General features: G+C 40.9%; 1 protein-coding gene and 1 long non-coding RNA gene across 2 annotated transcripts in view; one reads left to right on the top strand and one right to left on the bottom strand.

Annotated features, from left to right (window-relative positions):
- EDARADD (EDAR associated death domain) overlaps positions 1-27,856 on the top strand; it is a 149,841-nt gene that overhangs the window by 21,404 nt on the left and 100,581 nt on the right. The window lies entirely within an intron of this gene.
- Positions 15,088-26,751, bottom strand: LOC125754905 (uncharacterized). Its single transcript, XR_007410002.1, has 3 exons — positions 26,736-26,751; positions 21,660-21,783; positions 15,088-15,643 (listed from the first exon to the last, which is right to left on the bottom strand). It is a non-coding gene; the product is annotated as an uncharacterized LOC125754905 (long non-coding RNA).

Below are 27,856 nucleotides of genomic sequence, written 5' to 3'. Positions count from 1 at the left end.
GGGAGAGGCACAAGCAGACTCCATGCTGAGCGTGGGGCTCTGAGCATGGTCAATCCCATGACCCTGAGAGCAGGACCTGACCCAATATCAAGAGCCTGATGCTCAACCAACTGAGCCACCCAAGCACCCCTAAAGACTATGATCTTTTAAACCAATGTAAACTTTTAACTATTTATATGCTCTTTCCTGTTCTTGAAGATTCACTACCAATTCTAGGAAACAGTCCAAAGTTCAGACTTTCAGAACACAGGAAGACAACTGAGTAAAGGGGTTGTAAAAAATGCTAATTCTGAATGTTTGATTTCCAGTGGGAAATTTTTATTTTCAGGCAAAGGTGGGCACTTTGGAGGAAAATAGAAAGTAGATTGCACAAAAAAAAAAAAAAAAGAAAGAAAGAATAATGACGTCACTCACTGGTAACCCACCTGGCATGAAACCAAAATTCCAGTCCTTTTTCTACCACCAAGTAGCTTTTAGTGACCTCTATCAAGTTGTCTCACCTTTCTGTATGTCTTTATCTGGAAAGTGAGGGCAAATACAGTTGCCTTCCTCAAGCCTGATAAGGCCACTGCAAGCATAAAATGAAATAACAGGATATGTTGATTCCTTGCTATTTCTGGGCACTTTTCATTTCAATGGTTTATCCAAGCTTTGTTAGCAGATCTAGTTGCATAATAAAGACAAGGGCTAAAATAGAACCATATTTTGAATTCTTAGAATTACAAAAGCAAGCTTCATGACAAACTTTCCACCAAATGACACCAAGCTTTAACCTCCATTCAGGCAGGAACAGAATCTGGACTGATGCCAACTGAATGCTCAGCCCCAAGCCAAGAGGTTAATATAAAAGCAGTCAATAGATATTTGTCAAATGGACATGAAGATTGGTCTTCCCAGTTATCTATGTGGAGAAACTAATGAGAAAGTTGCCCATTTTTAGGGTCTGAATGCAGTGCTCAAAATTCTACCTGATATGGAAGGTAGCCCAAACAGGGAGAAATTTAGAAAATATATACTAATGGCTGTATGCTTAAGCAATATTTTATGTTTGACCCCTTGATTCTCTCTCCCTCTGCTCCTACCCCCCCATGCACTCTCTCTTTCTCTCTCTCTCTCTCTCAGATAAACAAATCTTTAAAAAAATAGTTTAAAAGCTGCAGTCCTTTTTTATATGCTATTACTTACATACCCGGTAAGTAACAATACAGTTTCTCTAAAAGAATTAATTATTCACCCTTGGTATTGCCAGACAAGATAGTCTCTAATGGAAATACTGGAGAAAAGAGGGTAAAAATTCAGAGTTAATCTATCAGAATCATTCTTCTTATTTTCATACCCATTTTGCAGATGTGGAGATGGTGGGGGGAAGCATCCCAGGGGAACGACCAGGAGATACAGCTAAGCTAATTGGTTGGGAGACTGAACCAAGGGTAGCCCCGTCCCTGGGTCCTCCTCTGCCCTCTTCTGGTGGGGGTCCGTTAGGCTGGAGGTGTAAGGGTGGGTAGCACATGCTGCCTCTCCCTCTTTCCCAGTAACAATTGACCAGCATTTGTCTGTGGTATGACCAGACACTCTCACTCCCTGTCACTAAAGTGGATGAACAAGTAGAGGCAACAGACATTCTATAGAGTCTCAACCAGGAAGATAAGCTCATGATCTAAAATTACCAAATACTCGGGCCAGGTGACACTAGGGAAGTGAAAAAACAAAGGGACTTATTCACTTGGGAGAACACAGGTATCAGAGCAAAGTGGGCAGAACTTCGAACACTGAAGACTTTACATACAGGAAAGTTATTACAGTATTACAAGATTTTTAGATATCTTGGAAATGAAATACCTAGTTGCTTAAAAATCAAATTTGGGCCATCCCTAGGTGAATGAGTAAATGAAACATGACATATTCATACAATGGAATATCTTTCAGTCTTGAAAAGGAAGGGAATTCTGACACATGCTATGACATACACAAACCTTGAGGACACACTAATTAAGCAGGCACAAAAGGACAAATATTATGACTCTGCCTACATGAGGTACTGAAAATAGGAAATACATAAAGACAGAAAATAAAATAGAGGTTACAGGAGCTGGGGGAGACCAGGAAATGAGGACTTAGTGTTTAATGGATACAAAGTTTCAGTTTGGGATGATGAAAATGTTCTGGAAATGAATAGGGATGACAGCTGCAACAGCATTATGAATACATGAATGCCACTGAACTGCACACCAAAAAATGGTTAAAATGGCAGGGTGCCTGGGTAGCTCAATTGGTTAAGCATCTTGACTCCTGATCTCAACTTAACTTGATTTCAGGGTTGTGAGATTGAGCCCCATGTTGGGGATGGGGTGAATTCAAGCTATGTATTGGGCTCAGAGCCTACTTTAAAAAAAAGTCAAAATGGCAATTTTATGTTATGTGTATTTTATTTTGCTACACACATGCAAAATCACTTTGGGTTATAGAGGAGAATGAGTTCCACAGCTGATAAAGAATTTCACTGACAGATAAGAGGCATGGCAGATATATTTAAAAGTTCTAGTACTGGGGCACCTGGGTGGCTCAGTGAAGGATCTGACTCTTGCTTTCAGCTCAGGTCATGATCTCAGGGTTGTGAGATGGAGCCCCACATTGGGGATGGGGAGTCTGTGCTCAGTGGGGAGTCTCCTTGAGATTTTTAGCCTCTCCCCCTGCCTTCTCTCTCTCTTCCTTTCTCCAAAAATAAATAACATCTTCAAAAAAAAATAAAAGTTCTAGTGCTGATTTGCATACAGTTTATTGATTTTATTGTCATCATTCCTCATCAACTTCCCCACCAGAGACATCACTGTAAGGGCCTAACCCAGCCCCCACCCTAGCTGTGCTGGCACCTGGGCCTGTAACTGGCCCACATCTGTCCCCTCCCTTGCCTCCCAGTGGTCAGAGCTGTGCCCCCCACCAAGGCCAGCACCACCAGCAGCCCCTCGGCAGCCAGGCATGGATATCTCCACAGCCTGGCCTGTTCTCTCCTAGAGCACAGGTCTCAGAAGGTGAGAGACCACAGAATCAATGTTGCCATCACTCAAAAGTGCCAAAAAGATCTTCCAGCTTTCAGTAGCCCCAGGTGAAAGCTGAAAAGTCCAGTGTCCTCACTTATTCCTCTGCAGGCCCCAGCTTACACCCCTTTCCCCTCAGCCAGCCCCCTCCAGTCATTGCTTTGTAGCTGGAGTCCTGTCTCAGTGTCTTCAGATCCCCCAGGAGAGTAGAAGGGAAGCAGTCAGATAGTAGGCAGGGGGAGCCCATGGCTTGGGGCATGAGAAGGGAGCCAAAGGGCCTACCTGCCCACTGGAGAAGAGGCAGGCTGAATGCTGCTACTCTTGGTTGGGGTGTCCCCCACTCAGTCTCTAAAAAGAGTGGCAGCATGCAAGATAGCCCACATGTGCTCTGGTTTACATATGGGCTGACTGCCCTGCCAAGACCCTATTTGGCTCCTATTACTCATGGGCTGGTGTCCCTGAGTGAACCTGTTCCAAGAGAAGCCTTGTCCCAGGCCTGGTGATGCCAGCAGGTGTTGGCTGCCCATGGCTTTACTGCTTTAAGTGGATGCAGGGGTGGCAAATACCTTTCTCTATCAATAAAACGGTCTGTTCTAATCATTTATTCATTAAATAACTGATATGTGACCGTGCAGTTGAGAGAGCCCTATGTTGGCAGCCAGTCATGTCAGCAACAGAGATATTAGAGTGCTCACTGCCTGCCAGGCTTGATGGTGCTTTTTACGGATCTGTCATCAGAGCAACCATGTGAGGCAAGTGCTGCTCTTTCTCCTGTTTTTGAAATGAGGAATTTGAAGCTCAGAAATAGTTCATAATTCCCCAGAGTAATAGAGGAAACAAGAGGTAATGTAAGATTTGGCTCCGTGCAAACTGATTCCAGGGTCATGGTCCTAATTCCTGGCATCATGCTTCTGGCTGGAGTCTGGTTTTAATTCTGCTGTGTGACCTTGTGCAAGTTAATCATCTGTCCCAACCTTGATTTCCTTATCTGTGAGTGATCTTTAATTTGCTTTTGAGCTGAGCTGTATGACCATGATTTGAGTACTTGCTGTGTAGAAGGCCTTTGCCTATACACATTGGACTAATAAAAATGTTTTTGAGTGAACTTTTTGGTGTACATTAAGTCAAGATGCCTCTTGATTTCTAGACTCTACTGCCTGGTTTGCCAGTCAACCCCAAATTGTTCTAGTACATCCCCAAACAAGTAACAAGTGATAAGCTTTTAGTTTTCTCTACTTTTGGACAAAACTTTTTATTTGGAGTCTACTGTTTCTGGAGATGCTCTTTTCTCCCCTGCCCTCTGGGTTAAAGGACCTATACTAGCTCTGCCTTTTGAATCTTTCCTTATTGTCTTGAACCTGTTTTCCTCTTTGAAGAGTTCAAATAATTACTGATAAAGCTGTTTACTGCAATTGATTCCTATAATATACTGAATCCCAGTGCAACCAGGATTTACAGCAAAACCTGGTCATGTACAAATTATATACATTAAGCGGTCAGACAAATCTAACATCATTATGAGAAAATTTGGAAGGTGGGGCAAATAGATCAAAACCCTATATTTGGATTTACACTGGAGTTCAAAATTTGGCACCTACTTTTTTATTTTTTTTAAGTTCTATGACTTTGGGTAAGTCAATTAGCTTCTCCGAGGTCCAGTTTTCTTCAAATTTCCAAAATAACATTTTCCTATATTAGCAAACAATTGAATGATTGCTGGGTATTAACTTATTTAGTCCTCACAAATAGGTACTTTATTATTCCCATTTTACAGATCGGGTAAGCTCAGACAGATACTAAGGCAGTGGTGCAGTCAGAATTTTAATCAGGTGGTATGTTCCAGAGCTGAGGCTCTTAATTGGCTTAGTAGAGGGTATGTAACACCAGCTCCCAAATCCCTGGTTTGCCTTTTTCCTTTTTATTAAAGTGTAATTAACATATAATGTTATGTAAGTTTCAGATGTACAACACATTGATTCAATACTTGTGGGTTTTTAAAAGATGTTATTTATTTAAGAGAGAGAGGGAGATAGCGAGGGAGAGGGAGAGAGAGAAAAAATACACACAAGCGGGGGTGTGGGGGGCAGAGGGAGAGCGACAAGCAGACGCGGTGCTGAGCGCGGAGCCTGAAGTGAGGATCAATCCCATGACCCTGAGATCATGACCCAAGCTGAAATCAAGAGTCTAATACTTAACGGACTTAGCCACCCAGGTGCCCCATTGATTCAACAATTCTATATTACAAAGTGCTCACCATGGTAGGTGCAGTCCCCATCTGTCACCATGAAACATTATTACAACATTATTGACTATATTCACTCTACTGTGCTTTTCATCTCTGTGACTTATTTATTTTATAACTAGAAGTTTTTTTTTTTAATTATTTATTTATTTATGATAGTCATACAGAGAGAAAGAGAGAGAGGCAGAGACACAGGCAGAGGGAGAAGCAGGCTCCATGCACTGGGAGCCTGACGTGGGATTCGATCCCGGGTCTCCAGGATCACGCCCGGGGCCAAAGGCAGGCGCCAAACCGCTGCGCCACCCAGGGATCCCTATAACTAGAAGTTTGTACCTCTTCATCCCCTTTATTGATTTTGCCCACCCCCTCCCACCTGGCAACCACCATATTTAAAAGTCTGTTTGGCCTGACTTTTATTTTCCAAGCTCTCAGTGATTTGTTATTGAAGAACCCAAGTACTAGTTAGTATATGAGAGGAAAGTGGAGGAAGGGCAATACCTATAACTTTCATGCTCTTAAATCGCTGGCGGAAGTAGCTGCAGCATTTCCCACGATTTTATTCAACTCAAAAGATTTCCTTGTGACTTCTGGGAAAGGACAGGGCCTCTGCTTATTCCAGAAACGGTGAGAGAGTGAACATTGACTTTGGACTCCCTCTTCTGGGAAAGAGCTAGCCTAGCCCATGGACGCACTGTGCAAAGCTTTATCATGGGTAGTCCACGAAAAGCAGAGGGGAGAACTCCTGATGCTATTAGCCCTACGTTGATCTAAGAGGCCAACCTTTGTCCTCAATATCCTTCAGGTCTTCCTTTGGGAAATGTTCTATTGTGAGGATTTCAAACTGGTGGTGTATGGGCCTCATATGGCTCACAGAACTAACTTGTTTAGCTTCCAAACTGCTGACCTACAGATCGTTTAAAAATGTAATTAGTTGTCAACGTTTAGCAACAAGAAGAGTTCACATTTATATCCAAGTTACTGGCCTATTGAAAAATCTGAAGGTCTGACAATAGTCCCACCAGCTGTTCCATCAGCTGGAGCTCAGCAGATGCAGCTGCCATGAGAATGGGTGTACGTACCACTTTCCTAGAGCCCCCCTCATGCTACCCCCAGCAGCTCATTTCACTAATGTCTACACCTCCTGGACTCAATAGCCCCTGAAGTGTCCATGCTTATCCCAGCCTTTTAGGGCTTTCCCCTGACATAAGCCCCTTTCACCAGATGCTGTCCACTTTATTTACTCAATTAGGGACTATTTCTAGGTTTAAAAAACCTCAGCCTTGCCAAAATGCAAACATCTCCTTGGAAGACATTAAATTAATGGTGTTAATAATAAAGATTCCAGGTATCCAGAAAATCCATTTTATCAAATGGCCTTTTGGCAGAGCTTGCTTAGTGACAAATCATCTTCAGAGCATAAAATACACACATTTTAAGACTATAGCTTTTTATTTTTTAAACATTTTATTTATTTATTTATAGAGGCACAGAGAGAGAGAGAGAGAGAGAGGCAGAGACACAGGCAGAGGGAGAAGCGGGCTCCATGCAGGGAGCCTGATGTGGGACTCGATCCCAGGTGATACTAGTATCTTGGTTCACATCCACTTACATCTGAATGGATTTTCATTATATATGGGACTATAGTTCCGGGATCACGCCCTGGGCTGGAGGTGGGAATAAACCCGCTGAGCCACCAGGGCTGCCCAAGACTATAGTTTTTTAAAGTTTTTATTTCACAAATGAACCTTTTGAAAGATGAATAAATCAAAATGCCAGAATTATACAGATAATATGCTCCAAATGTCATGCTTGCAGAAAACCATAATGATGATCAATGTATAGCTAACATATATTGATTCTTTTTTCAAAAAAAGATTTTATTTATTTATTTGAGAGAGAGCAAGCCATAAGTGGGAGGAGGGGAAAAGGGAGAGGTGGGGGCAGACTCCCCGCTGAGCAGGGAGCCCTATATGGGGCTCAGTCCCAGGACCCAGAGATCATAAGAGATCATAACCTGAGCTGAAGGCAGACGCTTAATCAACTGAGCCACCCAGGTGCCCTGAATTGACCGTTTCTTGAGAACTCTGGAACTGGTATGTATGCATGTAAGTGAATAAGACAGAGTCCTCCAGAGAGAACTTTCTTCATGATAATTCTTCATGAGAAAATTTTCAGACTTCTAAATTAGTATATGTTGTCTTAGATTTTATATATATATATGATATTCCCTTAGAAAGTATCAAATTTTGTATACATATGACATATATATAATATATATGGGAATTATATATACAATAATTATATATGGGACATCCTACTTTGGATTATTTTTAGATCTACTTCACCACTTATTATTCTTGATTAATAGTAAAATTATACTACATCAAGACCTCTGGAAAATCTAGAACTATAGTCCCATATATAATGAAAATCCATTCAGATGTAAGTGGATGTGAACCAAGATACTAGTATCACCAAGCCACAAGTGAGACTTCTCCCATTAGCAATCAGTAATTACAGATTTATGTTATATTTAGCATCCCTTAGAGTATGTACTATACAGTATAAGAAGCATTATAATTTATCATTTCTCCACCAAGAATGAGAAAGCAGTGCTGACAGACAGGTATGCTATCCAGAAAGAATATGAAGTGCTAAATAAAATCACAAATGAGAGAGGAGAAGAATAAAGACCACCACAGAAATATAAACAATTATAAGAGAATATTATGAAAGACCATATGTCAACAAATTCAACAATGCAAAAGAAATGGATTAATTCCTAGAAAACATAAACTACCAAAACTGAAACAGAAAGAAATAGAAAACTTGAACAGACCAATAACCAGCAAAGAAATTGAATCAGTAATCAAAAAACTCCCAACAAATGAAAGTCCAGGACCAGATGGCTTCACAGGTGAATTCTACCAAACACTTAAAGAAGAGTTAATGCTTATTCTTCTCAAACTATTCCAAAATACAGAAAAGGAAGGAAAATTTCTAAATTCATTCTAGAGGCCAGCATTACTCTGATACCAAAACCAGATAAATACATCACTAAAAGACAGAATGACAGGCCAATATCTCTGATGAACTCAGATGCAAAAACTCTAAGTATTAGCAAACCAAATTCCACAATACATTAGAAAAAATAATTCACCACAATCAAGTGGAATTTATTCCTGGGTTGCAAGGATGGTTCAATATTCCCAAATCAAACAATGTGATACACTACATCAATAAGGGAAAGAAAAAGAACCATATGATCATCTCAATAGAGGAAGAAAAAGCATTTGACAAAGTACAACATCCATTCATGATAAATAACCCTCAACAAAGTAGGTTTATAAGGGACATACTTCAACATAATGAAGGCCATATATGAAAACCCCACAGCTAATCTCATCCTAAATGGGGGAAAATTGAGAGCTTTTCTTCTATAGTGAGGAACAAGACAGAGATGTCCACTCCCATTGCTTTTTTTCAAGTGAAAAAAATGTACTGTATGTCCTAACCATCAGACAATCAGACAACAAAAAGGAATAAATGGCATCCAAATTGGTAAGAAAGGAGTATAACTTTCACTATTTGCAGATGACTTGACACTTTATATGCAAAACTTAAAAAGACTCCATCAAAAAACTGCTAGAACTGATAAATGAATTCAGTAAAGTCATAGGTTAAAAAATCGACATACAGAAATCTGTTGCATTTATATACACTATTAAGGAAGCGGCAGAAAAGGAAATTAAGGAATGGGTCCCATTTACAACTTTGTCAAAAACCAAAAGGTATCTGGTAGTAAACCTAACCAAAGTAGTGAAAGACCTGTACTTTGAAAACTGTAAAACATTAATGAAAGAAATTGAAGATGACACAAAGAAATGGAAAGACATTCCATTCTCATGGATTAGAAGAACAAATATTGTTAAAATGTCTATACTACTCAAAGTAATCCACACATTTATTGTAATCCCTATCAAAATATCAATAGCATTTTTCACAGAGCTAGAGCAAACAATCCTAAAATTAGTTTGGAACCACAAAAGACCCCAAATAGCTAAAGCAACCTTGAAAAAGAAAAACAAAGCTTGGGGCACCTGGGTGGCTCAGTCAGTTAAGTGTCTGACTCTTAAATATTGGCTCATGTCATGATCTCAGGGTTATGAGATGGAGCCCCACATCAGGCCTCATGCTGGGCATGGAGTCTACTTAATACTCTCTCTCTCTCTCTCTCTCTCTTCCTCCCTCTCCCTCTGTCCCCCACTCATGATCAATCTTTCTCTTAAAAAAAAAAAGAAAAGAAAAGAAAAAGAAACAAGGTTGGAGGCATATAATTCCAGACTTCAGGTTATATTACGAAGCTGTAGTCATCAAGACAGCACGGTACTAGCACAAAAATAGACACATAGATTGAACAGAATAAAAAAAACAAACAGAAATGAACACACAACGGTATGGTTAATCTTCAACAAAGCAGGAAAGAATATCCAGTGGGAAAAAGACAGTCTCTTCAACAAATGGTGTTGGTAAAACTGGACAGCTCCATGCAAAAGAATGAAAGTAGACCACTTTCTGCACCATACACAAAAGTAAATTCAAAATGAATTGAAGACCTAAATGTGAAAACTGAAACTATAAAAATCCTAGAAAAGATCACAGGTAGTAACTTCTTTCACATCGGCTATAGCAACTTCTTTCCAGCTACGTCTCCTGAGGCAAGGGAAACAAGATAAAAAACAAAACAAAACAACAACAACAACAAAACTATTGTGACTACATCAGAATAAAATACTTCTGCAGAGTGAAGGAAACAATCAACAAAACTAAAGGCAACCTACTGAATGGGAGAAAGTATTTGCAAATGACATATCCAATAAAGGGTTAGTATCCAAAATTAGGGCAGCCCCGGTGGCGCAGCGGTTTAGTGCCGCCTGCAGCCTGGGGTGTGATCCTGGAGACTCGGGATCGAGTCCCGCATCGGGCTTCCTGCATGGAGCCTGCTTCTCCCTCTGCCTGTGTCTCTGCCTCTCTCTCGCTCTCTCTGAATGAATAAATAAATACATCTTAAAAAAATTAATATGAAAAGCTTATAAAACTCAACACCCCAAAAATGAATAATCCAACTTAAAAATGGGCAGAAGACATGAATAGACATTTTTCCAAAGAAGACATACAGATGGCCAACAGACAGATGAAAAGGTGCTCCACATCACTGATCATCAGCTAAATGGCAAATCAAAACCACAAGGAGATATCACTTCACACCTGCCAGAATGGTTAAGACCAGACAACACAAGAAACAACAGGTTCTGGCAAGGAGATGGAGAAAGAGGAACCCCTTCCCACTGTTGGTGGGAAACAGTATGGAGCCACAGTAGAAAACAGTATGGAGTTTCCTCAGAAAGTTAAAAATAAAACCAGCCTATGATCCAGCAATTGCACTACTGAGTATTTACCCAAAGAATACAACACTAATTCAAAGGGACAGGTGCACCCTGATGTTTATAGCAGTGTTATTTACAATAGCAAATTATGGAAATAGCCCAAGCATCCATCGATTAATGAATGGATAAAGAAGAAGTGGTAGATTCCAAATAGATCACTCATATTTGGAATTTAAGAAACAAACAGTCAAAGGGGAAAAAAGAGGCAAACTAAGAAACAGATTCTTAACTGTAGAGAACAGACTGATGGTTACCAGAGGGGAGGTGGGTAGGGGTGTGGGTGAACTAGGTGAAGGGGTTTAAGGAGGGCACTTGTGATGAACACCTGATGATGTATGGAGGTGTGAATCACTATATTGTACACCTAAAACTAATATTACACTGTATGAAAAAAAAATATTACACTGTATGTTAACTAACTGTAATTTAAATAAAAACAGAAAAAAAGAGTAAGAAGTGCACATGGTAGTTTGAAGTCAATCCGAGTCTTTGATGTACCACATTTAACACAATGAAAATTACTTTCTGTCCTTAAATATGTGTAAAATAACTTATGGTTTTGGTTTACCTTTGATTTTCACAAAACACTTTACAGCATATCAGAAAGAAAGATGGCAGCCATCTACTTATAATATTGTATAGGATGCCCAAAGCTCTCTGCTACGCTGCATCACTAGGCTTTGACAGTCCCTGAAATCACAGCTGTGGGAGACACATGGTACTGCCAACAAAATCTGTGCCCTCTCTCACATTGGTGTCATCTCAGCTCATAAAAACACATTTCTGCCAGTCTATCTGCAATCTCCATTATCTTTATTTTACCCCACCTCCAGTAAGGAATAAAAATCAAATTTTTATTTCATTTTTCTCCATCAGTTACATTATTACTGTTGTTAGTATTTCCTACTCTTTTTAGACCAGTAGTTTCCAAACATCTTTTTGATAACAGCCTTATTGAGATGTAATTTACATATCATATAGTTCACCCATTTAAAGTACCCAGTTCAATGCCTTTAGTATATTCACAAAATTGTGAAAACATCACAACAATCAATTTTGGAACATTTCCATCACCCCTAAAAGCAATCCCATGCCTATTGGCATGCATCCCCCATTTCCTTCCAACCCCTCAGCTCCTGGCAATCACTAATTCACTGCCTATCTCTGTAGCTTTGTCTATGCTGGACATTTTTTATAAATGGAATCATACAATAGGTATTTCTTCTGGGACTCACTTCTTTTACTTAGCATAATATTGTCAAGATTCACCTATGTTCAAGCATGTATTAGTACTTCATTGATTTTTATTGTAAAACAATGTTCCATTTTGTAAATATGCCATGTTTAAGAATCTAAAGATACTAAGTATTTCAGTGATGTGGAGCAATGAGAAACTTGCTATATTCCCAAAGGAGAGTAAATTTTTCAACCATTGAGAAGAGCAACTGGCAATATCACTATAGTTTAAAAAGTGGGTATCTAACAGATAGTAATTACAGTCTTAGGTATAAATTCTATAGGAATTTTTGCACGGGTGTACAACATATAACATGTACTCTCAGCCTTGTAACTGCAAAAATTATAATCCTTTTTACTGTTCATGAGCATTTTCCCAAATAAATCTCGTTTACTATTTTCTCATGGGCATACCATTCTCATGAACAGTATATTCATTCAATGGACTATTTCATAATTAATTATAGACTTGGATGAAATCTGAAACATATGCCAAACAGAACAGCTTTCTAGAACACATATAAGGTGATATCATAGATGTAATTTTAAAAATATTTTAAATAATACCATGCACCTACTTTTATATTTCCCTAGAAGCATTTATTTATCTTCAAAAACTAGCCCCTTCCCCACGCCTTAGCTAGGGTTCTTTTTTTTTTTTTTTAAGATTTTATTTGTTTGTTTATTTGAGAGAGAGCAGGGGGAGCAGCAAAGGAAGAAGGACAAGCTAACTGCACACTAAGCGCAGAGCCCAACACTGGGCTTGATCCCACAACCCTGAGACCACAACCGGAACTGAAATCAAAAGTCCACCATTTAACTGACTGAGCTACCCAGGTGCCTCCTTGGCTAGGATTCTTTGAAGTTTACAACCAATAGAAAATAACTCTAAAATTTTTCAAAACAAAGGGATCTATTACAATTATACTAAATAGTCCATATGGTCAAAGAAAGTGCTGAACCATAAATTCTTTTTTTTTAATTTTTATTTATTTATGATAGTCACACACACAGAGAGAGAGAGAGGCAGAGACATAGGCAGAGGGAGAAGCAGGCTCCATGCACCGGGAGCCCGACGTGGGACTCGATCCCGGGTCTCCAGGATCGCGCCCCGGGCCAAAGGCAGGCGCTAAACCGCTGCACCACCCAGGGATCCCTGAACCATAAATTCTTGAGATGGAAATTATGGCAGCACTGAAGTCCTCACCAGCAGGAACTCCTCTGTGAGCCCTGCCATCTTGTGGCTCTGCTTCTGACGGTAAGTCCATTGTGTGTTTTCTCTTTGGAAATTGAAATTCCTGAAAGGGTATGTCAATTGATCCATTTAGTCTCATTTCCCTTGTGGTAGGTGTGTGGGGACTGGCATGTTCCCTTCTGTTACTGAGTGTGCAGACAAGGGGAATGAGCCTCTCAGGTCTCTGACTGCAGGGCCCTCAGCAATTCAGGGCCCTGATGCTGTGCTCAGGAATCCATCCATCACTAGGCTAGCTCACAGCCCATACTTCCCCACTCACTGCTCCCAGACAACTTGTGAGCTCAGCAGGGATGTGAGTCAAGCCTGGGAGTATTTTTCAGCTTTTCCAGCCTCTCCCAGCTCCCTCTTCATTTTCTCTGATAGGCATTTCCCCAAATAAATCCCTTTTAATCCCATCTTTCCATGTAATCTCAAAAGAATTGAGCTAACATCTCAAGTACCATATGGAGTGAGTGAAGACAGCTCTCCAAAGAATGGGTGCTGGGCAGAGAAAACCACACTTACATTCCAACACCACCATATTCCAGTAGTTAACTTCCCAGAACACACACACACATACACACACACACACACACACACACACACACACACATATATACTATAAATCCTTCTGAGGCTTTCCAAAAATGTTCCTGAGATCCTGCAAGTTTCCACATACGACTGTAAACACTCATCCCTTTACCAATGAAAGACAGTCAAAGTCATGCCTACCTCTTGCATCTAGAAATAAATGCTTAGATGTTATTCTGAGTTTATAAGCTCCCAATAATGTTCATTCCACTTCTGATTCCATCCCAATATTTCTTAATATTCTGAAGTCCGTGATGAATTTAACCATTGCCCAAACTCCTGAGAATAATGTGAGAGGTAAGCATCAAGAGGAGGAAAATTTTTAAAATAAATAGAAGACAAAGAAGATAAAGAAATACAGATTGAAATAAAGCATAGAGGATACACCTGGTATTCTTCTTCCACTGTCACATTGGCCAGCAGTTCTATTGGTTAGGGGTCTGTGCTCAGCAGAGTACATGAGGGCTTTATTCCTGAGGGCCTGAGGTCATGATCCTTCTGCCAGTGTGGGGTAATAACAGTCTTCATGAACCTTTGCTATTAGGACAGCATCTCACCACTCTTCATGACCTTATTATATTATAATGTATCAATTTAGAAGCTTTGGCGGGGGAGTCAGCTAACAAAATCTCCATTTAAAACTGAATCAGAGGGCAGCCCCGGTGGCGCAGCAGTTTAGCGCCGCCTGCAGCCTGGGGTGTGATCCTGGAGATCGGGATCTAGTCCCATGTCAGGTTCCCTGCATGGAGCCTGCTTCTCCCTCTGCCTGTGTCCCAGCCATTCTCTCTCTCTCTCTCAATAAATAAATAAATAAAATCTAAATAATAATAATAAAACTGAATCAGAAGCAATGAACTTTATATTTATTTTATATTTTATTTTATTTTCTCAAGAACAGGAAGTCAGAAAGTAGATTAAGTTTCAGGCACATTTTGATCAGAGCTCCTGCTCAATTCTTGGAATCTTCTCTTTGGTCTTCCCTGCTTTGTGGGTCAGTTTCATCTATGCTACCAATGGTGCCACAATGAGGTATTGTCTGCTGCCTTTCAGATACATTGAATTAGTGGCACATACAGTTTTATTCTCCCCATAGAAGAATGCACAGATACAGGAATCCAAGAGGAGAGCTGGATGAGGGATAGAAGAGGATTCTTCCTATGGTCGTAGGAACCACCTGCTTCCTTTCCCCAGGACTCTTGGTTCTATGGGTCTAAAAGTTTTACTGATGTGTTCTCCCTCTCTCTACACTCCCCGCCCCCCCCCCACACACACACCTCGAGATATAGTAAATTTTTCACTGAAACAGAAGTTGAAGTTGCCACATGGCTACGTTTGGGTTTTTTGCTCAACCAGGAGGACAGATAACAAGGAGAGAGTTAGTTACAACGTTGGCAAGTATGTGGTCCTGCTCTTTGACAAGGGAAAGAAAATTTGCTCCTTGTGGACACTCATCCCTCAACACCTATTCCTCCCTTCCTCCTTTGCATCAGATCTCCAATTTTCATCAATCATTTATTTGTACCCCTTATGATTCACATTATTCCAGAGATAATAATCTCATTCCTAGCCACACGAGTGGGTCCTGATTTGTCTAAGCCAAATATGGTGATTCCATTGGCCTTATGATAAAAGAACCAGAAACCAAAATTAGAACCAATCAACACATGACACCCCCCAGACAATTATCATTGGTTCAAGGTGGGGAAAGTGAACAATATTGGTTCAGTCAGACTTCTGGAAAGAACTTTTATTCTATAACCAGGATAGAGTAAGTAAACAAGTGTCTTGTCTTACAAGCTATTGGCAGCTGTCTTGTGATCTTGAGTGAAGGTAGTCTGCAATCTTGTCTGTAACATCACTTAAATATTTAACAAAGGTTATTAGATTCATGTTTACATAATTCATTTCTAATTAATTTTAAGAGCACAATGCTCAAAAAAAGAGCACAGTGCTCAAAACAGCATTCTGTTTTCCCAAATTAATCAAAAAAGTCAGAACTTTCTTTTTCCTTAACATTTTAATTACTAATCAAACATCTGTTTAAGTAATGCAGCTGATCTCTTACAATTTAATAATATTTCTTTTCTGTAAATAGTCAAGTTTTAGCTGTGATAAAATAATTTCTATTTGATTTATAATCTTAAAAAATATTTTGGTTACTCTTTCTAATGTGCTCCACTCTGTTTTATAATCCAAAAGGACTTGTCCATTGCTTGATTCTCCATCATTTCCTGGTGCAAAAGAGATTCCACACATAATGATGCTGGGAGAGGCAGGGCAGACAGAAAAGGCAAATCTAAATGTCGAATGTGTCTGTACTGGTAAAGGAAAAATTCCTGCCTTTTCCAAAAGGAATGAAGTCCAAAGTCACTGGCATACCACTAGGTAGCTGGCTGGTCATCTCAGGCCAGGGTGCCAGATTGGGGGTTTGGTGTGAATTACAGTGGCCAAAAAATTAGGCATTGCACAGTGACAGCTCTGGTGATCAAAAGTCCACATTACTGAACTTTCACAGAACTTGAATCCCTGCCACTGAGAATGATGGATTCATGAGCATGCTGGGTTGGCAAGGAAAACGGGAGACTAACAACCAGAACCCAGGTTGTCTTATGTCCTTAATTAAAAAGTTCCTCTGCAAGGGATAAAAATAATTTTCCTCTCCTTTTGGGAACATAGCAAGGGCATGAATGAGAATAACATTCATGTGGCTCAAAGCCAGTATTTTCAGCATGCCAATCTTGGCATTCCTTCCTCCACATAGAGGTTTCTCAACTTTGGCACTACCGTCATTTGGGGCCAGATAATTCTTTGTTGTGGGGGCCTGTCCTGCTCATTGTAGGATGTTTAACCCACACCCCAACTTCTATCCTAGACTGCCCTCTCAGTTGTGAGAATCAAAAATATCTATAGACAACTAATTATCTAAGAACCACTGCTCTATCATGCCAACAGATTTCTTATCTATTTATGTAATTTAACACAGCACCATTAGGTCCAAGTTTATAATAGATAACCTAGAAAACTATTGAAATGTAACCACCTATCACAGTTAGCATATTGCATGCACGCCGTGTGATCATGCCGATAACAATACTGGATTCAAAATTAGAATCTGATTCAAAATTATAATCCTCTGGATCAGACACCTTTAAATTTCAAGTCCCACAAATATTTCCCCAATTTCTAAGAAATAAAGTAGTGAATTCTTACAGATTTTTAAAAAACATCCCTGTTCTGCAATTCTGCAGACCTCCACCATTCCAGGCTACACTGAGCTTGAAACTGGATTACATGGTGAAGCAAGTGAAACCCTGATGTGGAGGAGGTGCAATTATAGCAGCTGCCTCGATGACTGTTAAATGCCAGCCATTGTGCTTTTCCCTTTACAACTATTAACTTATTTAATTTTCCCAACAACCCCAGGGGTTTACTACTGAAATACCAAGAAGTTATGCTAAATTGCCTGAAATCACACCACAAATTAGTGGCAGTGCAGCAGGTGGGGGATCATTTGCTTTTTCAGTGAGGAAGGCATTCTGGCTAACAAAGAGGGATGGGGTGAGAGGGGACATGTTCTCTTTTTCCTGAGTTTTCAACAACAAAGGGACAGTAAGGAGTGTTTGTGTATAGGCGGACATTTGTGTAACTCCTTCCTAAATTTTTTAATTTGGTTATTTTATTTCAGGAGCCCTATATGTTCTTTGTTCCAATCCTGACTAATAATATCATGGCTCAAGTCTGAATCAGGGGCAGTTCCAGTGGTGCAGCGGTTTAGCACCGCCTGCAGCCCAGTGCGTGATCCTGGAGACCCTGGATTGAGTCCCACATCAGGCTCCCTACATGGAGCCTGCTTCTCCCCCTGCCTGTGTCTCTGCCTCTCTCTCTCTGTGTCTCTATGAATAAATAAATAAAATATTTTAAAAAAAAGTCTGAATCTGCAAATCTCTAACTGGCCAATCTCTAATGAATGAAATTTTCGAAAGTATAATGATCAGTGACCCAGGTAGTGTTAGAAGGCAAAGTCTGAGCAGTGCTGCAATTTAAAACATTGTAAATAAAAACAACAACAACAAAAACATTGTAAATGAATGAATGAATAAGATTGTTAAATATATGTAGGCTGAGAATTTCCTTTAAGATTTGGGAATAATAAGATTATATGGCCTAATGCACATTAGAGCAAAGTATTGGATATGGGACAGAGGGTTGGCTTGAAAGTCTAGGATGTAAGAGATTAAGGGTGAGGGAAGTCCTGCTATAGGGCATTTCATTATTTTTTTTAGAATGTATTTACTTATTTATTTATTTGGTGTGCATGCATGCAAGCCACAGGTGAGGAGGTGGGCAGAGGGAGAGAGAGAATCTCAAGCAGATTCCTGGGTGAGCATGGAGCCAGACAGTGGGCTTGATCTCAGGATCTTGTGATCATGACCTGGGCCAAAACCAAGAGTAATATGCTCAATCAACTGAGCCACTCAGGTGCCCCTAAATTTAATTAAAACAAAACAAAACAAAACAAAACAGTGTATTTCCTTGAAAGGATAAGATCAATGATGCAATCACTTTTGAGAAACCAACACTAAACTTGTTCTTACTTCTTAGAGAAGAAGGAGGAAAAATACTTTATCAGTCATAAGGACACAAAGAGAAAAGAACACTAGCCAAGTGAGCTAGTGAGCTAGTGTTCTTTTCTCTTTGTGTGCTCTGATTTTTAGCATTACCAAGTTGAGTTTCTGGCTAGTTGTTTTTCTATGAAGGGTAAAACAACCTCCTGTAATCATCTATTTTTAGGTACAAAATTTTTTTCCCTCTCCAATGGAATTTAATTCTTTATCTAGAGTCTAGGATTACAAGTTTGTTGTAAGATACTGTATTTATTATAGGGAATATAATTCTCAAATTCATTTGTTGTAGAAATTGAATTTATTCACCCAAGCTTTAATGTATATGCCATCACTGTGATGATTAGCTTTATCTTCATTCTATAACTTCACTAGTATACATATGGCATGAATTCACTTTCTAGGTAGAAAGCACTAAGACACTTTGTCTTGACAATCTTTCTCAAGACTTGTTTCAGAGCAACACATTTTATGATTTTAACAGACTTACTTAAGTCTGAATCCCATTTCTCCAATATCCTAAGTATTTTTCTTAGATGGCTTGCATATGGCATTTCTTAAAAAGGTAGTAAGATGAAAAGTGATCTTTCATTAGCAAAGGATATACCTCCTTCCAACAAGTTCATCAGAGAGCCAAAATGTCTAAATGATTATCCTGCATATTTTTTAAAGACTTATTTATTTATTTATTTATTTATTTATTTATTTATGATAGAGAGAGAGAGAGAGAGAGGCAGAGACACAGGAGGAGGGAGAAGCAGGCTCCATGCCAGGAGCCCGACGTGGGACTCGATCCTGGGACTCCAGGATCGCGCCCTGGGCCAAAGGCAGGTGCCAAACCGCTGAGCCACCCAGGGATCCCCTATCCTGTATATTGATACAGTAACCAAACCCAAGTTTGCCAGCCTGATGTGCAGCAAAGACCATCATTGAAACATCAAGAATGCAGTAAGGGAAGGGTTTATATGAGAGGCAGCCAAAGGAGAGATGGGAGGGAGAGCCTCAAATCTGCCTCGCCTATGGAGTCAGGGAAATCCAAGGCAAATGAGCAAGGCTAAGTAAAAAGGATCTGTTCTTGCAGGTCTTATAGTCTGCAGCTGTGCTTAGTAGTCTCGTTAACCTAATGGTTACTGGTTTCAGTATCAATACAAGAAATCCCATCAGCTCAAGGTTATCTCTGAAGCACTCTGTTAAAGGGCTAATGATTAAAAAAGTAATAATAATAATAACAAAGTCTTCAGGGCACCTGGCTGGCTCAGTCAGTTAAGCATCTGTCTTTGGCTCAAGTCGGGATCCCAGGGTCCAGGGATCAAGACGGACAGGGCTCTGTGCTCAGCAGGGAGTCAGCTTCTCCCTCTCCCTCTGCCCTTCTACCTGACTTGTGCTAGCTCTCTCGCTCTTTCAAATAAATAAAATAAAATAATAAAATAAAATTAAATTAAATTAAAAAAATAAAATAAAATAACAAAGGCTTCAGAGACCTTTGTTAGATTACCACAGTGTTAAGAGATTGTGTGAATTAAATTGCACTATTTGCATTTCCATGACACTAGCAAATGTATTGCCATTCTACCATGATGGTGTTTTGGTTGACTTGTCTTTTTAATGAAGGAGGAAACAGTTGACTGAACAGTTGTAATTTAGCCGGAAGGTGTTCGGATGAAGATATAATAATATACTTTGTATTTTTAATGTCATGATAATTTATAAGAGAACCACCTGGATACTAGTGCTCATAAATACCATAATATATAAGGGAAACTGCTGACTTGTTTCTTGGATTTGTATCTGTGGCTTAAATGAGAGACTTTTTTGCTTGACATTAGGTTTTCTGTCCTTTTCTCAAGACAGTTCTTTTTTTTTTTTTTTTTAAATAATAGGGGGGCACCTGGGTGGCTCAGTGGTTGAGCATCTGCCTTTGGCTCAGGTTGTGATCCCGGGGTCTTGGGATCGAGTCCTGCATCAAGTTCCCCACAAGGAACCTGCTTCTCCCTCTACCTATGTCTCTGCCTCTCTCTCTGTGTCTCTCATGAACAAATAAGTAAAATCTAAAAATAAATAAATAAATAAAAATTTAAAATAATAGGAATGAAAAGTAACAAAGTGAGAGACCAGTTTTCACCCCACAATATTACTTGAGTATAATGTTTTCTTCTATCAGACAACAGAAAAAAACATGAAATAATTCAGAGTCATTAACAACTCTGATTTTATATAAAGAGAAATGTCACATGGAGAAAGATCTTTTTAAAATCACTGAACTATTGAGTTTGGCTGGCATTCAATGCAGTAGACATGTACAGGAGACTCTAAAATTTAAAAAAACTGGTAAAACTCATGGTATGATTCTGCTCCACTTCATCACACACTAACTTCTATAAGGTAACCTTTAATCAGATTAAAACAGATTAGAGAGTAACGTAACAGAACCAGCACATTAGGACTCTTTCCTCTCTCTCTCTCTCTCTCTCTCTCTCTCTCTCTGATTTTATTTATTTATTTGAGGGAGAGTGCAAGTGGGAGGAGGAGCAGAGGGGGAGGGAAAGGGAGAAGCAGACTCTACCATGAGTGTGGAGCCCCAGGAGGGCTCCATCCCAGGACCCTGAGATCATGATCTGAGCTTAAACCAAGAGTCAGATGCTCAACCACTCAACCGACTCAGCCTCCCAAGAGTCCTGGAACCTTTTCTTAACTCCTCTCACTTTCCTGCTCTAACCCACTGGGCCCTGGGGAGATCACAGTGAAGACTAGCATCATGGATGTGTAGACAGAGGGAAATAAACCTCACCTGGTGAGGCAGGGGACAAGGTCATGGAGATACTGACAGTGGCCAGAGGAAGGCTGGTTGCACAGCTGCACCAGTTATAGGTGGCTGGCAGAGGTGAGCTTGTGTTGGTACTGAGTTTCTCCCTCCTGTCGGGTCTGTACCTCAAGGTGTGGAGAACCTCACAACCCAGGACTCCAACACTCGCCCAGAAGTCTTCAAGTTCAATGCCTTTTCCCTCGGTTCATTCAAAACTACATTTACTAGCTCCATGTGGTAGCTCCCTTTTGCTTTGTGCCGCTTCTTCTCCAAGGGTCACATCCATCACCTCCCTGAAAAGCCTGGTGCTTCCTGTGCAGCCTCAGTGGGGGCAGGTTTCTACTCCCAGCCATCTGTACCTCCCATTGCCACCCAGGGCTAGAGCCCCTTCTGCTCATCACATTCCTCCATCACTAGTTTTATTTTCTGCTTCCCTTCAAGGACTTCACCTTTTTCAGAAGAGTGTAGCTCATAATTCAAGTGCAGCTCAGCGTGGTCAGGTGTTAACTCTTGGGCAGGTCCTGGGGCCTGGGGCAAATGTGGCTGCTCCCCCTCAGCCAACCTGTAGGTGATCTGTGGGTATGAATAAGCAGTTTTCTGAAAAGGGGTTTAGGTTATGGGTGGCAGTGAGAGGTTATCAACAGACTATCTAATAGGTACCAACTACACTTAGATCTCACTGAAACTCAACTGGGAAATAGTTGTTAGGCCCCCATCTCTTCCAGAACCCTTTGGCTTGGGTTTGGTTTCACAGATTGGCAGAGTAAGCAGGCTCTGCAGCCACTTCCCCCCTGTTGCATTAAGTGATGCCTTTGAAAAGCAAAACAAGCTCAGTTGGAGGCGAGAACAGCAAGCTTTATTATGTTTCCTTAAATAGAAGATCCATAGCTCCTACAGCCTGCCCTGACACAAGGCAGACATTTGGTAAATGTTACCTGCTATTTTAATTTTTGTAGAAGACCCGAAACAAATAGTATTAGAAGCTGTCAAAGTGGGATTGCTGAATTCGAAGCTGGCACTTTGATTTGCTTAGCACTTTTCTAGACCAAGGCCAATCACAGAGCTATCAGCTGAGAGTACTCAGTAAAACTTAACATTATAGGGGAGCCTGGGTGGCTCAGTGGGTTAAGCTTCTGAGTCTTGGTTTCAGCTCAGGTCATGATCTCAGGGTCGTGAGATGGAGTCCTGTGTTGGGACCATGCTCAGCAGGAAGTCTGCTTGAAGATTCTTATCCATCTGCCTCTCCCCCAACTGCCTCTCCCCCAATGTGCCTCTCCCCCAATGTGTGTATGCAGGATCTCTCTCCCTTTCTTTAAAATAAATAAATCTTTTTAATTTTTTTCTTTTTTTTAAGATTTTATTTTTTATTCATGACAGACACAGAGAGAGGCAGAGACATAGGCAGAGAGTGAAATAGGCTCTTCACAGGGAGCCCAATGTAGGACTGGATCCTGGGACCGGGATCACGCCCCAAACCAAAGGCAGATGCTCAACCGCTGGGCCACCCAAGCGTCCCATACATAAGTCTAAAAAAAAAAATTCATATTATAAAAGACTGTGTTTTCAGGATAAGAAAATTTAAAACAGACAAGTGGTTGGTATGAATGCAAGTCAAAACTGGGGTTAGAACTAATGATGGCACCTCCCACCCTGTACCACTCCAGGATAATGATATATCATCCTTCTTAAAATCAGATATTTCACCTTCTCTATTCCAGGTAAAAGGAAATGTAACTCTTCTCAGCAGTGAACTCTGCTGAGGTGAAAAGACTCCTGGGTGGGGCGCCTGGGTTACTTAGTTGGTTAAGTCTCTGCCTTTGGGTCAGGACACGACCCAAAGTCCTAGGCTCAAGCCCCCCCTCCCACCCCGACCTCCCTACCCCCACCACCAATTTGGTTCCCTGCTCAGTGGGGAGTGTGCTTCTCCTGCTGCCCCTCCCCGCTGTTTATGTGCCCCTCCCTTCTCAAATAAATAAACAAAATCTTTAACAAGTGGAGAAAGTCATACCAACCGATAGATAGAAATCAGGGCACTTGGGTACTGGATATGGCTGCCATAAACTAATACCTCAAATCATACAGTTACAGAAACCAAGAATTACGGAAAGACCAAGATCACACAGAGGGCAAGACAGTACTCCTTAATTTATAGCACAGAACTTCTCAGGGTGCAGTTGTCTCCAAATGTCCTCTTTGGGGTGATGGGGACAGGACCAAACTATTTAACTGAGGGCTTCAGGGAAAGGTCAAAAGGCCAGGAGGACAATGAGATCCAATATTCTTAGTTTGACTGGGATTCCCCAACTTGACAGTTGATAAAAAAAAAAGTCCAAATGTCCTCTTAAGGCCCACATTCTATACTATCTTTTTGGCACTTGGCCTTCTGGTAACTATTCACTGAAGAATCACTGAATGGTGCCAACAATGACTTGGGTTTCCCATAGCATCGGACTCCCAAATTCCTCTACCCTGTTCACAACCTTCCTAGCTATCCTTGCCTAAAATTAATATTTTCAAAACCAGATAACAGCAAGATAGGCATTCTAGTTTTCAGATGGGGAAAAGCAGCATAGCTCAGATCTCAGGCCAGAGAAGGTTGTGGAGCACAGTGGCAGGCACCATGCCCATGATAGCTGCAGGGAGACTGCCCAGCTGTGGCTGGTCTCTTGGATTCAGCCATTTCTGTAGCCCCACACACCAGTGTCTTCTTCATCACCATCAGGCCACCATACTATGTTCCAGGTACCTGTACTGAGGTCAGGAAATTGTCCCTAGACAGTGCTGGGGCAATTATAGGAGCTACCTCCTGAGTGTCCTTTCTCTCAGGGGCTGTAGTCTGTGTCACTTTGGCACAGTGCCGGAAACTCTGCCTCTTGTATTTTGTCTGGTTTTATAGAATTTCCTCTTTGTTGGAAGAGAAAGGGAATTTCTAAAAGAGAAAATGCTATGCTTTTAAAATCTTGGTGAGTCTGATCCTATCCTTGGCATAAGCCCATTACAATTCTGGGGATACTATAAAAGAAACCATTAATGCATTTGAAGGATAGTAACATAAACTAGAAATATTACATTCTAATCTCGTTAGTTGAAAATTTTCCGTAAGACTAAGCTTAAGCTATGGAGAATGATACATGCCCTTGGCTGTCTCCCTGAAGAATGCTGAGAAGCCATCTCCAAGAAGCATGGGTAGCCTGAAGCATTCTGAGCTCAACTTAAAACGTATTTCAATCTTGTGTGTGTGTGTGTATGTGTGTGGTGTGTGTGTGAGAGAGAGAGAGAGGTTGCAGAGGGAGCGAGGATCTTAAGCAGGTTCCACGCTCAGCTCAGAGTGCAACCAAGGGCACAATCTCACAAACCTGAGATCATGACCTGAGCTGAAATCAAGAGTCAGACACTTAACTGACTGAGCCACCCAGCACCCCAAAGCATATTTCAGTTTTATATAAACTAATAATTCATTTCATCAGCATTCAGAGATTTTTTTTAAATTTTTATTTATTTATTTATTCATAGAGATGCAGAGAGAGAGAGAGACAGAGACACAGGCAGAGGGAGAAGCAGGCTCCATGCAGAGAGCCTGACGTGGGACTCGATCCCGGGACTCCAGGATCATGCCCTCGGCTGCAGGCGGCGCTAAACCGCTGCGCCACCGGGGCTGCCCACAGAGATTTTTATTTGAAAGGTTGTTGTTATAAAAGCTCTGAGGAAAATCTAGAAAGATAGATGATCCTTCTGTTCCTAGTTTAAATATCAGTTGAGGACTAGGAAAAAGTATTCCTTATGATTATCTGAAGCCTACTTTTATATCTACAAGATGACTTAAAAGAAGTCAATTCTTTACATATCTGACAGGACAAAGTATCTTTTTTTATATAGCAGTTTCTGTAAAAAAAAAAAAGTAATGTTTTGTATGTTTTTATTTGGCATTCCCATAATATATGCCTCTTTACTTCTCAGTCATGAAAAGACAATAAAAATACAATTTTTGATGTATCAGATCACCCAATCATCACCATGACATAAAGATGGGGAAAGTACCCCCATAAAGGCCTCATGTCTCACTTTGAGCCAGGCAGGAGCACAAGGATGGTCTGCCTTCAGACATGAGTTCCTCCTAGACCACCCTCTGTGGTATGGAGAGTAAGACCCCAAGTTATCAGGGAACTCTCAAGTCAGACTTGTTAATAACCAACAACCACACACCTCTGAGGAAGAACCAATATCATGAAAGAGAAATGACAATCTCTATAAATGGAGAATCTTTTTTAAAGGCCAGAATGGGGCTCAAAAATAACATATACTGTTAATATGCTGTGGGCTAAGAGATGATGGCACGTGCAGAAAGTAGACTAGGTAAGGAGACAAGATCTTACAAGGGGAAGACAGTTTTTATAGTTAAAGAATTTGCCAGATGAGCTGAACAGCAGAAAAGACACAGCTCAAGAGCAAATCAATGAACAGGAATATCAAGCCAGAAACTTTTTGAGAACATAATATAGAGCGAGGGAAGACAGGAGAGAAAGTTGAGATATAAAGGACGAAACTTAAAGTTCCAACATCATTCCCTAGTTGTTCCATTTATGTTGCCATTAGCTCCTTCCTAGCCAAAAAATAAGTCACCTGAGCCATTCATTTCTCTTCTTGGGTTTGTGGAACTACATAGCCCACCTTAGGGGCCACAGTTACCCCTGTGCCTGCTGAGCTGAGCCCACCTATACCTCAACACAGGAAGTGCCAGAGAGTCTGCATTCCACCCTCTTATGCCCCATGGTCTGTGGTGGTTCCTCCTTCTGGACCCTGCTCCACTGCTCTTCCTTCCCAAACCCTGGTTTCAAATTAAAAATTGTTCCTGGAGGAGGAGTACAAGGCTATGAGGCTCAGGAGAGCTCTCCTGCATGGAGTCTCATCTGGTGAATGCACAGTCCTAGCATTTTGTCCAGGGACTTTCAAAACCTAGGGAGGCAGATTTCTCTTCTCCCTTTCTCTCTCTCTAGGCTCCTACCAACTGGGAGTTCTTAGAACTTTCCTCAGTGACTTCTAGGTGAAGCTTTGCCACTGTTTTCACTGAAAGCCCATTTGAAGGCTTTCATGATCACCACCATTTCAACACACATATAAGCAATTAAATTAAAAAACAACAACAAGCCAATGTACACAAACCCTTTGGCAGCAGCATGGCGTGAGAGAGACTGGAGTCCCTACCTTGGGAAATAGCAACAGAGATTTGGTTCAGCAAACCAAGACCCTGGACTTTGGCAGTTTCCGTCGTTGCAAATCCAAACATGCCAAATCCTGAGTGACAACATACTAACTCTAAAAAGGCAATATTTGCCAGAATTAAAAGAGTGGAAATCAATTTGTACTGAAAAAGAAAGCCACATGCTTGCCATGAATTAATTGAGCTGGGAGGACAGGCACAGATCAGGGCAACTGTATGGGTCACAGGAATCATTGTTTTTCTAAGGTTAAGCTGTATCTGTAAAACGCTGTGAGGACTCCCTCTTGAGGAGCTACTGCTTTCTTACCAATGAGGTCCCTCGATCTGCTTTGCCAGTCCCACGTATTACTGGGTTACCCAATTGCTAAGGTACCCTGTCCTCATGACAACACCTGTTATGGCCTGAATGTTTGTCTTCCCCAAATTCAGATGTTGAAATTCTAACCCTCAGTGTGATGTCACTGGGAGGTGTGGCCTTCGGGAGGTTATTAGGTCAGGGGATTGGATCCTTCTAGAATGAGATTAATGCCCTTCTAATTAAAGACTCAAGAGTGTGTTCTCCCTGCTGTCTGCCATGAAAGGATACAACAGAAAGATGGCTGCCTGCGAACAATGAAGCAGGCTCTTGCCAGACATCAGATATGCCAGGACCTCGATCTTGAACTTCCCAGCCTCTGGAACTGCAAGTAATAGTAAACGTTTGTTGTTTAAGCCACCCAGCCTAGGGTCATTTGTTGTAGCAGCCTGAACTGACTAAGGCAGTGCCCAAGACCTGATTAATCCCTCCTGCTACTACTTTCCCCTCAGAAAGAGCATCCAATCCAGAACTGACCTCTGCTTCCCATACACCTGCCTCAGCTCCCTTGGGGGTGGTCCAAACTTTGCAAAAGATGCTTTCCTCCTCCCTCGTGGCAAGCAGCACTCTATGGTTCCTGAGGAATGTCTTCCCTCACTATATTAAGTGAATAAATCTGATTTTAACAGATCCTGGGCTTGTCATTGGTGGTCTTTGGAAGATTAGGTGTTAACACTTCTGAGAGAAAGTTCCTGAATGGCTGCTTTATGAAGAAGCAAACTGTCCCCAAAGCCAGTTTTGCACCTTCTAATCACAGATGCACAGCTAAACAAAACCACCCAGGTGCTGGTTTCTCATAGCACTTAACACTTTGGCTTAGAAGTTCCTCATATGACCGTTCCACTTTAATCAGTTTTTGATAAAACGGCCAATTGGTGGTGGGTACAAAGTGCACTGATAAGTAATGTTAATATTACGGAACAATTTTTTGAGTGCCAAGCGTATGTGTGTGTGTGTGTGTGTGTGTGTGTGTGTGTGTGCGCGCATTGTGATAAATGTCTGACAAAGACTAAAACTAAAAGTCAGAATAACTCATTAGCTGGTATTGTTAACTGTTATTGTTATTATCCCTA

This window comes from Canis lupus, chromosome 4 (assembly GCF_003254725.2).
Source record: "Canis lupus dingo isolate Sandy chromosome 4, ASM325472v2, whole genome shotgun sequence".
NCBI classification, from domain to species: Eukaryota; Metazoa; Chordata; class Mammalia; order Carnivora; family Canidae; genus Canis; species Canis lupus.
Note: the sequence above shows the minus strand (reverse complement) of the source record. Positions and strands in the feature narration are given on the sequence as shown.